At 42.5% G+C, this 11706-nt stretch overlaps 1 long non-coding RNA gene across 1 annotated transcript in view; it reads left to right on the top strand.

Moving 5' to 3' along the window:
• The window catches only part of LOC130542553 (uncharacterized), a 37920-nt gene extending 29067 nt beyond the window's left edge, over window positions 1-8853 (top strand). Inside the window, exon 5 of the long non-coding RNA XR_008957192.1 lies at window positions 5711-8853. This is a non-coding gene — a long non-coding RNA (uncharacterized LOC130542553). The remainder of the gene's footprint in view (window positions 1-5710) is intronic.
• Window positions 8854-11706: the final 2853 nt, after the last annotated feature.

The following is an 11706-nucleotide window of genomic DNA, read 5'->3' on the forward strand; positions in this document are numbered from 1 at the left end:
CGAATTCCCAAGACCCCAGCTACACCCATGAAGAACCAAAGGCGAAAGGACAATGAAGCACATGAGATGTTAAGTTCAGTAGTGACCTGTGTCCCAAGAAGGCTGAATGTTTTCAGGTATTTTATTTAACCACTTGACAATAGACACTGTCTTTTAAATTTCTTGATCATGAAGTCATTTTGTGTGAGTAATGGTATGAGGTAAAACATTTTTTGGTGAAAGGTATTTATCTTCCAACTTCTCCAAATAGTGTTCTGTGGCACATTCAAAATGTTTTGGCTTTTTGATTTGAAGAGGATAATGTTACAACATATGGATTCCTCTGATCTGTGTATTTTCATCAAAGGAATACAGTCTATTGGAATAACATGCTTTAAAGTCAGGAAAAATTAGGATCAAACATTCCTCTTCTATTATTGTGATTTTAAACCAGGAAAAATGCTAGGCTCTACCTCCCTTCAGAGGGATTTCTCACTGTCGCTGCAGTTAGCATCAGAGTCTTTCTCAGTATGTTATCAGTACATTGTCACTATTGAGTGTCTTCTGGGGGCCTGTATCACACTTGGTACTGTGCATATGTTCATACCAACAAACTTGAAAGGTAGAGATTACTTATCAACATTTTCCTGACGAGGAGAGGCTCAGCGAGTGCCAAGAGCTAAGTAATACGCCAAGGAGTAGAAATATAAGCCAGATGCCTTGGTCTACCCCTCTGGGACCTTTCCCATTGTTCATAGGTGCTTAATTCACCACTTTTGTATTTTTGGTACCTAAAGGCTACACTGTCCAGTGTTATAACCACTAGCCATAGGTGCCTGTTGAGTGCTTGAAATGTGGCCAGTCCAAACTGAGATGTGGATTTCAAAGACGTGGTATGTAAAATGGATGTAACATCTTATTCATAATATATTACATATTCGATATTGAAATGCTAATAGTTTAGGTGTATTGGGTTAAATATAACTTATTACTATCTTAAACATATTATTAAAATTAGTGTCACCTGTTTCTTTTTCACTTTTTAATGTGACTACTGGAAATTTTAAAATTACTTTCGTAGCCTGCTTATATTTCTGCCAGACAGTACTATACTGATCTCAATAGAGGAGAGAATTGATCAACTTTATTATTCTCTGTGTCCCCTAAGTAAGTTGACTTTGTTAATTATTGCTGTGTCCTAGACTGGCAAGCATGGCATGGGACACTCTCCTGCACTTGTATGGGCCATTCATTCTCTGCTTAGGGAGCCTGAGCCTTTTAACGGCCCTTGCCAGAGGCTCATCCCTCCCGCTCAAGGTCAGTGGGATGTTTTGGCTTGCACACAGATGTCCCATTTTCTTTATTGGCTGGGTGCCAGGCTGTCTGTCTGCTGCTGTGCTGCTCTGCCCCTCGGCCACCAAAATCAACATTACCTTATTCCCTGGCGGATCCTTGAAAGGTAGTCCATGGGGAGTTTTTGGCCCTAAAAATCTTGGCTAAAGGCCCCTAAGTCTTTAGAAATGGTTCCAGAAGCCCCAGGTGAGCAGTGTGGTTTGGGAAAAATGGAAATTTCTTCTATCACTTGTGCAAATTCTATACACGGACATCTGTCTGACTCACTCTACTGCCCATCTCAACACCCACTTGGCTTGACTTAAAATTCACATCATGCGTGCTTGTTGTCTTATAAATTTTGAGTAAACTTTTCAGATGCCCAACCAAATCCTGGGTTATGAGTTCCTTTAGATGATGAGTAAAGCAGAAAATGTAAAAATAATGGGTTGTTTTACTGGTCAGAATGGCTACTTCTGTCAAATCTTTTTTTTTTTTTAATTTAAACCAAATGAAATTCTCATGATATATACTTAATTTATTCTATTACACATTCATTCATTCATTCATTAAGATAGCATTTACCATGCAGTAGGCACTTCAGGGTACCCAAAGGATATGTGTTCCCTCTCCTTAAAGTACTCTTGCAAGCCACGTATGCAAATGGACACAATATTCGGTTAAATGTGAATTTCTATTGGGGGATACCAACAGAGTCTCTTTGGAGTTTAGAGGGGAAGGAATCTCTGCTCCAGGATGACCAGGGAAAACCGTTAAAAAGGGAGGTGTAAATCCTGGGCTGAACTTCGAAAGATCAGAGAGTTCAAGAAAAAAGGAAGAGAATGTTTGGCTAATGGAAAGGGGTCAATAGTTGGGCTAGAACATGCTGTTTGCATGCGAGGGGGCAGGAGCTGAGTTCAGGAAGGTAGGTAGGGATCAGATTAAATTCAGTTCTTCAGTGCTAGACTGAGGAGTGTCTATCTCTCAATCTTCCCACTTCCTTCACAAATGATATGAGGGAAAGCATAATGTAAATAAATTTCGAGAAACATATACAATGAAATAATAAAACATAATAAAAACTATCACACTCGAAGGACTATAAATTAAAATAGGAAGACCAGAACTGATGACACAGCAGAGTAAAAGCTCTGTCTATGACCTTCCTTTGGTCAAAGCAAAAAGGAAAGTAAGCTTGATTTTATAATTATTACTGTCGGGGAGGGAGAAGCTATCAGCTCTAAATCTTTTCTTAGCATCAAATTTAAAATACACTTTTGACATGGGCTGAGCAGTGCATAGAAAATTCTTCATCTCCATGGATTTATTTTAATGTCCCTTATAAAATCAGAGGAAAAACACTCTGTAGAGTGGGGCTTTTCAGAAGGCAGTGTGCAGACAAACACCTGAGGAGCTAATTAAAATGCAGATCCTGAATCGTTTGGTCTGGGCTGGGCTTGCTGTCCCGCGTTGCTGATAAGCTTCCACTGACGCTGCGGAGTGCACTTGGAGTAGGTCAGCTGCCAGAGAAGTGTATAAAGCAGGGGATCAGAAAAAAAGGTGCATATGATGTTCATTTTATTAAACTAAAGGTGCCATCATTTAGCTATTTTCGATGTAGAGCCAGGGCTTTTTCTTTACAGTGCCATCTGATTGAGGAATGATTCTGAACTTCTACATTTTTGGAAATTTCCCAGTTTTTTACAGTTCTCTAATATAAACCTAGCATGACAGCAGTTTTTAGCACCTAATTTACTGAGCGTATCCAAAGCAGTCAACTAAATTTTCACAGAAACAACTGATCTCTTTTCACCCACATTTTGATCACTTTATATAATATTTAATCAAATTGTAAATTTAAATAACAAAAGTAACTAGTATAAATAGATTTGAGAGAAAAGACAACTGAGCCCCAGCAAGCAAATAACTGGGGAGATGGAGATGCCCAGATTTGCTAGCTGCTAGCATTCAGCTGGTCGTGGGCTTTCCTCGGTGCATTTTCAGAGGGAACGGGGAACATCTGTTAATCAGCAAGCTGGATAAGTGCAGGTCAGCTAGTGTGACTCCAGGAGAGCAGAGGCCAAGAATTCAGCTCTCAGATAATTAGGCCGGATAGAATAGATAAAGGCCTGGCTGGGCAGCAGCGTGTCCTCTAACCATATTCCTTAAATGTTTTATCTTGACTTGATGAGAGATGGACAGCAGCTAATTCAAAACTGTACAAGGCCTTGGAGGAGGCACAATCCAGGGAATCTTCCTTATTCAGGGTAGGGCTCAGTGAATGGTTGATAGGGACTGCCTGATTCTGGTTATCCAGAACAAGCCGATTTGTGGTGGTGTCAAGTCCATAGAATTTCGGTCTTCACCTAGGAGTGGGGCTCCCTGGGGAGCCAGCCAAAGCTTTCGTGCCTAACCAGGGACACACAGGGACAGAATAAGACTAAATGCTTTCAGCACCTAAGATATAAAAGATCAATGCCCACGTATATAAAGAGTTCCTCCATATAAATAAGAAGACATCAAATCTGATTGCTAAAGGAAAAAGGATTTGAACAGGTAATTACTCAAGATGTTCTTGCAAGTGTGGATTCAAATAAACTCTTGGAGTAACAAAATTTAAAAAGTCATATAATATACAATGTTAGTTATGCGGATCAATAGACATGCATACACTATTGTGGTTATGTAATCTGATAAAGTCTTTTTGAAGGGTAATCTCATGGCATTCATTTGAAAAATATGTCTTGAGTGCTTCCTAGGTGCAGTGCTACTCTATGGGTTGGGGATATAACTGTAAAAAATACAAAGTCCTATTCCTGAAATGGAGGGAACTAGAAAATAAACCAATATAGGTCTTGGCTTAATAAAAGCTGGGAAGAAAAAGCAAAGTAAGGGGCGAGAATGCAGAGGTGAGTGGGGTGCTATTTTATATAGATGGGGCTGCCCCCCCCCATAAGGTGACATTGACTGTTCACATCTCTTAGAAGAATGACATATCTATACACAGAGGATTGGAAAGGGCTTCAAGACCTATTTACTGAAAATAGCAAGTTGCAGAGCTGTATTTTGGGTATAATCCTTTTACGTTAAAAAGGCGCGTGTATTTAAAGAAATAAATACAGAACGATAAATACACAGAAGTGTGCACACCACCTCCCCAAACCTTTAGTCCTGGCTAAAGGGGTGAAGTCTGTCTGCATAGGCTGTGGTAGGAACGAGGAAGATCCCATAGCACACTGCGCTAGTCTTTTTTTTTTTTAAAGGAAAAAACAATAAAATACTGGAAAGACACAATAACATTTGGGGAAAAGTGCAAATTTAGTAGAAGATGACAACGATAAAGTATATTACAGCGTTTTTCACCAAGCATTTGGGGCTATGACCTTAAGGAAAAATATCAGCAGGTCTAAGAAAGGAGAGAGGTCAGGCAGATGGTGGCTCGATGCCACAGAGGGAAGCTCAGGTGGAGCACAGCCCACACTCAGGCACCCCCACTCATTTGTGGGGAGGCCTTCAGCTACCTGTCCCCTGTAGGACTCAGTTTTATCATCTGTAAAATGGGATAACCACTTAGAGTAGTTGTGCCAAATGAGTTGATTCACATGCAGTGTGGAGAACACTGTTGATACGTAGTGAAGGTGCTTCATCAAGGTTGGCTATTAAATGGGCCCTCAGTTCCCCCAAGTTGGGGATGGCTTGAGCCGAGGCACGCAGCCCAGCAGCTTCCTGTCAGCAGGAGGAAGGCACGACCCCCTGACTTGCTCTTTAGCTTCTTGGCACTTCTCAAGTATCTGTGAAGTTTGAAAAATATAGTTCAGTAATTAATCAGAGTACAAAGGACTGACTGATATGTGGCTTAGAGGCCGGGGGACCGAGTGTGGAACCCAAGAGAGTCCCACACAATGGAGCTCAGCTGTGGCTCTGCCATTTAAGAACCATCACCTTTGTTGGTTGAAAAACAAACAGGTCTCCAGACTCTTGCTGGGGTGCTATTGGCACTTATGGGGAGAGAGAAAACAACAGACAGGCTCTCTTTGCTTTGCTGACATCTGCCTTCATAAGCTGTGCTACTGGTCCTCAGGAAATCAAGGGGTTAGTAGTTTTTCTAGCTTTCTAGGAAATAGAAGTTTGCACACCTCAAAGTGAGTGATTCACTTTAAAATAAATTATGAGATGCTTTTAAGTTTCCAGAAAGCAATTTGCAAATCCTGCCCGTTGTATTCTTTTTGTTGCAAATGGCAGGAGTGGGTGACACGTTTAATTTTGCTGAGGACAGATGTTAAGGGGACCCTGCCTGACCTTCTGTTAAGGGAGAGGAAAACCCAGCATTTCCCAATATCCCACTGGACACCCCTTTTCTTACTGCTTCTCTAATACAGGTTCTCCCTGTTCCTTCCAGAATGTTGCCGGGTAAGCTGAGGTGAAGAAGGACCCTGCCAGGGTCACTGCAAGAAGAGCTTTGGGACAAAGCCAGGTACATTCACGGGACACTCAGTCACCCCAAGCCCCGACCTAGCAGGTCCCTTGTGGAGCAGTAAGTGGTCACGCACCATTTGTCAGGCCGACCTCGGCAGTTTTTCTCCCCCTTAACCTTTCTCTTCATCTCTGTCTTCTTTCCATTCACGTCCCTCTCTGCATTCAGTCAGCTCTTGTGTCCATTCTCCACCTGCCATTTGGTATATTTCCCATCTCGTTCTTGGAGCACACTCACCAACATTGTGTCCACAGTTTTATGTTTATTTTAATATCCTTATGTGTGCTCAAAGTAGACATATCTACAAATGTTGTCTCACATGAAAAAAGTTGTCATTTACCAAGTGAGAGCAGGCTTAGTCAGGTCACCATTTCCCCATAAAATTTTATCGACCACTCTTTTTAAATGCTCCGTAGCATCTTCAAGAAACAACATCTTTGGGGAATGAGCCATAATTTATTGGCAGAAATTAGCTTTGGTAAATACTTAAATGGTCTCATGATAAGGGACCAAACAAGATTCGTCTCTGTCCCTGAGCGTTGAACAATTTAAGCATAAAAGCAGTAGCAACGTTCCTGGTGGATGGTGGCCCCAAGAGTTGAAGTGTTTCTGACGATTCAGGGAGTTTCTTTGGAGGTTTCTTGGCTAATAACTGTTGTGACAGATGCTCGTATATTCTGTTTTTGCCACTTAAATTTGCACGTGGGGCAGAGTGGTCAGGTTATTGAGGGAGCAAAAAAGCGGTGGCTTTATGAAACTTATTTGTTCTCCTTATCAGGATTGCTTCATTGTTTGTCAACTCAAAATATTAGTGAGGATTTAGGAAAATCATCTTGCTCTCTAATTAGATGAAATTGGAGGCTGATTGCTGCAGCTATGAATGATCTTTGAGGTGTCACTAATTCAACTAAATCTCAGATGCCTGCTTTGTACAGCTAGTTGATGATATTATTCTAGTGGAGAAGGTTGGGGAGATTGGGGATGATTAAGAAAATTGGGTTTGCTCACAACCTACTGATAATACTTGAGAGTAATGTAAAAACAATAGCAACTTCTAAAGTCAAGATGGATCTCCCGGCGAGGAACTATTACTACCCTGCTCCCTCCCAAGACTTGGATCATTAGGTGCTCAGCCATATGAGGAAGAAATAAATTACTAATTAGCGCTGTTAAGGCTAATTTTCTTGTCTAGCATTTCAGTGGACTTACCGGTGCCTGCCCCATGCTGGGGCCCTGCAGGATGCAAATACAGCAACATTTCCAGTGTGGTCCCCTCACAGGGCTTCCAGATCGCCTCTCTCCAGGGACCAGTGGTAGGAAAAAGGCAAAAATAATTCTCCATGTGGTGTCTCCACCTTTCTGGTATCAATAATGCAAGCTTCAAGGTCTTACAATTCATGGTCTCCATCCACACTGTGCCTCAATTGGTTTTCTAAATTTTCCAATGAAATTTGCCATCCAAGCAAGTATTGTGAAGGAAATGAGGATATGTATCCTCTGATCTGTTCCTTTGCTTTATATAATTGCCTCAGTCTTTGTTTTCTCATAGGGATGTTGGCTTCCTTAGAGAGAAGGATCATTCTTTATTATCAGGCAATTGAAAGGAACTGAAAAACACGCTGGTGACTTGTACCTGTACGGAAGGTAACAAAGATTAGCAAGTGCAAGGACGCTGCGCGGACCGGACTCCAGCCTTCCCTCGGATAGGTCACGCTGCTCCCTTAGCACAGTTGACAGAAGTGTGTGGGCCAACACGTCGGGGGCCGTTTAATCAGAGCCCAGTCTAAGTGGCTCAATTCTAGGGCAGTCACAGATCCAAAGGGGTCCTGCCAAGGCCCAAAGAGCCAGAGGGGTCCCTGGCTTTCTGATAGTGGAACGGGCAACATGGCAGCCAATAGCCAGGGCTCAGTCCTCAAAATTGATGTCGAAGCCTCCAGGTTTATACTTGGCAACTCCAAAATCCTGAGCTGTCATCAATGCCATTATGAAAATTTATATGTGCCTCTGATTAAAAAAAAAAAAAAGGTTTCTCAACAGAGAGGTGGTTTTAATAAAGTTTATTTTTCAAAATGGCCATATTACATGATGGATAATAGAAAAACTTCACCTGCATTCCGAGGAGGATCATGAATGAGCTTTACTTATGCAGAAAGGACCACTTAGATGCGAACCGCCCGAAGAGAGACATCAAATCCTAGAGGAAACAAAAGCAGGGCTTAAGAAGACATGTACTGCAGATTGGATCTTGTTCGCACGACCTAAATGTCAAAGGTAACATGATTATTGTACCTGCTCAAAAACGAGGAAGATCCATTTGCAGAATAGATTAAGTTAAAAAAAAAAAAAAAGCAAGGTGCTAAAATTGTATATAATGTGCTACCTTTTGTGTATAACCAGGCCAGAAAATGAGAATGTATATTCAGTTTGCTTGTGTTTGCACAAAGAAACCCTGAAAAGATAAACAAGGAACTAATAAAAGTGGAGGGATGGGCTGGATGGAGGCGGGGTGAGAGCGTGACTTCTCAGGATATGCCTTTATATTGCTTTGATTTCTAAAGCCTGTAAGTGTATTAATCAAGAAAAAAAAAAGCTAAAAGACAAAAACACGATTAGATGTTTTCTGGGAAATTTACACCCAAATGGAATATTTGCTGGGAAAATGTAAAGCATGACATTTGGACGTCAGCACAGCGCTGTGATGTGGTAGAAAGGTCAGTGGCCTGAGAGACAGGGGACATGGGTTCAGGTCTCGGCTTCAGTTCCGCCACAAATTACTTTGACATCATTTAACACTGCATCCACAAATGGGCTTAATGTGTGATGCCAATCATGTTTGTGATTAAATATGAAGAGACTGCCTGGAGCCTTCCGTTGAGCAAGATTTTAAGGCCACGTCCAGGTTCGGTAGAAAAAATTTCTTTAACTGATTGGTGGTTTCTGCCGTGTGTGTAGGATGGGAGAGTGACAGCTTGCACGCCTTCTGTTTGTCCTTCCTGTGATTTTTTTCTCCTCACCTGTAAGATTAGGGGCTTAGACAAGAAGATCTTTAGTCTCCTTGTAGTTCTAAAATGTTCATAATAAATAAAGGGGGCATAATAAAGCCAAAAAGCTAAAATGGAAGAGGCGGGTGGGCAGGGAGGTGCCACAGGGGCAGAGTTTGGTCACCCATGGTTCTGTGGTTTGAAGTGGGAGAGATTACCTTCAGTGGAATGTAAGAAAAGCAAGTTTCAGAAAAGTTCCATCCAACTGTGGGCGAGCAGGCTTCTGGGACCCAGGCTGGAACAGCCTAGCATTTAGTACTTCCTGGTCATTTGGTGCAGTCATTTGCAAAGTCATTGCAAAGATGCAACACTTACAGAGAATTTGCTGGAGGTGGTCTTGGAATAGGACAGGCTTGACAGCTTCTATTCCCACTCCTTTCTGGAATATTATAACAACTGAAGGAGGAAACTTGGACAGCCTTGTGGTGCCGGGGAAGAGCTGAACGACTGACAGAAATGGAGAAGGACTCATTTCTCTTCAAAGATTAGGGTGAAATGACAGATTTTTGTGTCTTCCTTAGGGCCCAGCCAGTAGAAACTTCTGGATCTTCTTGAGAAGGAGCGGGCCTGTCTACTTGTTATATGTTGTTCCTGTTGTACTGCTTGATCCTACTGTCTCCTGAAGTTTGAGAAACTTGGTTGTGCAGCAGGGCTAGGAGCCAGCACAGGAAGCCAAGTATGCACCAGGAAGGGGCCTGGCTCCCCGGGATCTGCAGTAGGACAACAGTTAGAGACTCCGTGAAGCCTGAGAGGGCATTCTGGTGCTGTGGAAACCTCCAGAGTCCTGGACATAAGACATGTCAGTGCTTTTGATGCCGTGAGTCTGCAGAGAGGACACCTGGAAAGCTGACCCTGAGCGTCCTTCAGATGGCAGTTTTCTTCTCCTCTGTGCTGTCAGGAAACCCTCCTCTGCTCCGGAGCTGCCAACAAGGCAGGCTGGACTCAGTCACACTAGCTCTGCTCCAGGCCTCTGCCTCTCAAATGGGTCCCCACGCCCAGCACCCCAGCCTCACAAAAGCTTCTAGGGTATACCATCCCATGGGGTAGCCACTGGCCACCCGTGACCATTTAAATTTAAATTAATTAAGATAAAATAAAATAAAAATTCCAGTTTCTCAGTTGCACTAATCACATTTCAAATGCTCAATAGCCATTTGGGGCCAGGGGCTACTGAATTGGGTAGCACAGATATAGAACATTTCCATCATCACAGAATGTTCTATTGGACGGTGCTTCTCTCCACTGTGTGTCTGGAAAGCCACTGTGGACAGATGGAACCACAACAAAAAAGAATAATAAATAGCAGACCTAAAATCAGATGAAAGGGGCAAAGTCTGTATGTTTCCCTTCATGAAAGATGGGAATGAACTAAATTCATTAATTGAAAGACAGAAAAATTCCGAATGAATTTAAAAGTATACAACATGTTTTCTGTAAGAAATACACGCACTATAAAGTGGCCAAGAAAGGTTGCAAAGTTCTTGTAGATGCAGGATGGTCATGTGGTATGGACTTCATGTAGCTGCTTATTATCTAATTTTATGAGGGATGTTATCAAGCTGTGGTTTTAGAGTAGAATACAGATTGGGCTTAGGGTTCATGCTAAAGGAAATTAACAGACTTGTGAACAAAAGGCATCACTATCTTTCTGTGATTCTCACTGGGAACATTGTTGTGCTGGAGGTGAGGGGAGCAGGAGAGAGAAACAGAGAATCGGTCTCTCTAGGGCATGTCTCAAGGAGCAGGCCAACTTCCATCCAGCTGGAAAGAGCCCTGTGGTGGGGCAGCTGGTAGGCTCCTTCCCAGGGAGAATTTACCCTGCCTGTCAGTCTTTTTACAGCTCACCAAGGGGCCTATCCCGGCAGGGCCATGAGCAGGCAGGGCCACCTTGGGAGACATCAGGTCTTTCTACCCACACTAGTTCCCTCTCTCTGGGGGCTGGGAAAGGCAGTCGAGGCTCATCCACCCTGATTACTCTCATCGGAGCCCTCTAGACCCAACACATAGGAAACCTCTTCTTCCTCTGATGTTGCCCCAGCTTTTATATGTTCTTGGGAGATTACAATATAGACAACAATAGGAATTGAAAATTTTAAGTATTCTTTAGCCAATATGTAATATAAATCTATCATAAGTCAACTGAGAAATTTGAGTAAGTGTGATGTGCAGAAGAGTATTTTCTCCGCAGGGGTGCCTGGGTGACTCCATCGGTTAAGCGTCTGCCTTCCGCTCAGGTCATGATCCCAGGGTCCTCGGATCATGCTCTGTGTCAGCTCCCTGCTCAGTGGGGACTCTGCTTCTCTCTCTCCTTCTGCTCCTACCCCTGCTTGTGCTCTCTCACTCGCTCACTCTCTCAAATAAATAAATAAAATCTCTCAAAATAAATAAATAAATAAGTATTTTCTTAGGATACAAATGCAGAGGAAAAACTAACGCTTGATGTTGGAAGCAAAGTGTGCCTGTTTTTTTCAGCCTTATCCTTGGACCTAAGGCTGTGATGGCCCCAGAACAGATATTAAATACATGGCATTAAATTAATGTCATTTAGGGAAATGAATTCTTTTTTTTTTAATTTTAATTTTTTTTAAAGATTTTATTTATTTATGTGACAGAGAGAGACAGCCAGCGAGAGAGGGAACACAAGCGGGGTGAGTGGGAGAGGAAGAAGCAGGCTCATAGCGGAGGAGCCTGATGTGGGGCTCGATCCCATAACGCCGGGATCACGCCCTGAGCCGAAGGCAGACGCTTAACCGCTGTGCCACCCAGGCGCCCCTAGGGAAATGAATTCTATCCAAAAAGCTGTATCTTAATTAGAAAAACAATTCAAAGTTGTGTGAGCTAAAATTATAAAACTTGAGCTAAAAACGGAAATGAAGTATA

The sequence above is a fragment of the Ursus arctos genome, unplaced genomic scaffold, assembly GCF_023065955.2.
Source record: "Ursus arctos isolate Adak ecotype North America unplaced genomic scaffold, UrsArc2.0 scaffold_37, whole genome shotgun sequence".
Classification (NCBI taxonomy): domain Eukaryota; kingdom Metazoa; phylum Chordata; class Mammalia; order Carnivora; family Ursidae; genus Ursus; species Ursus arctos.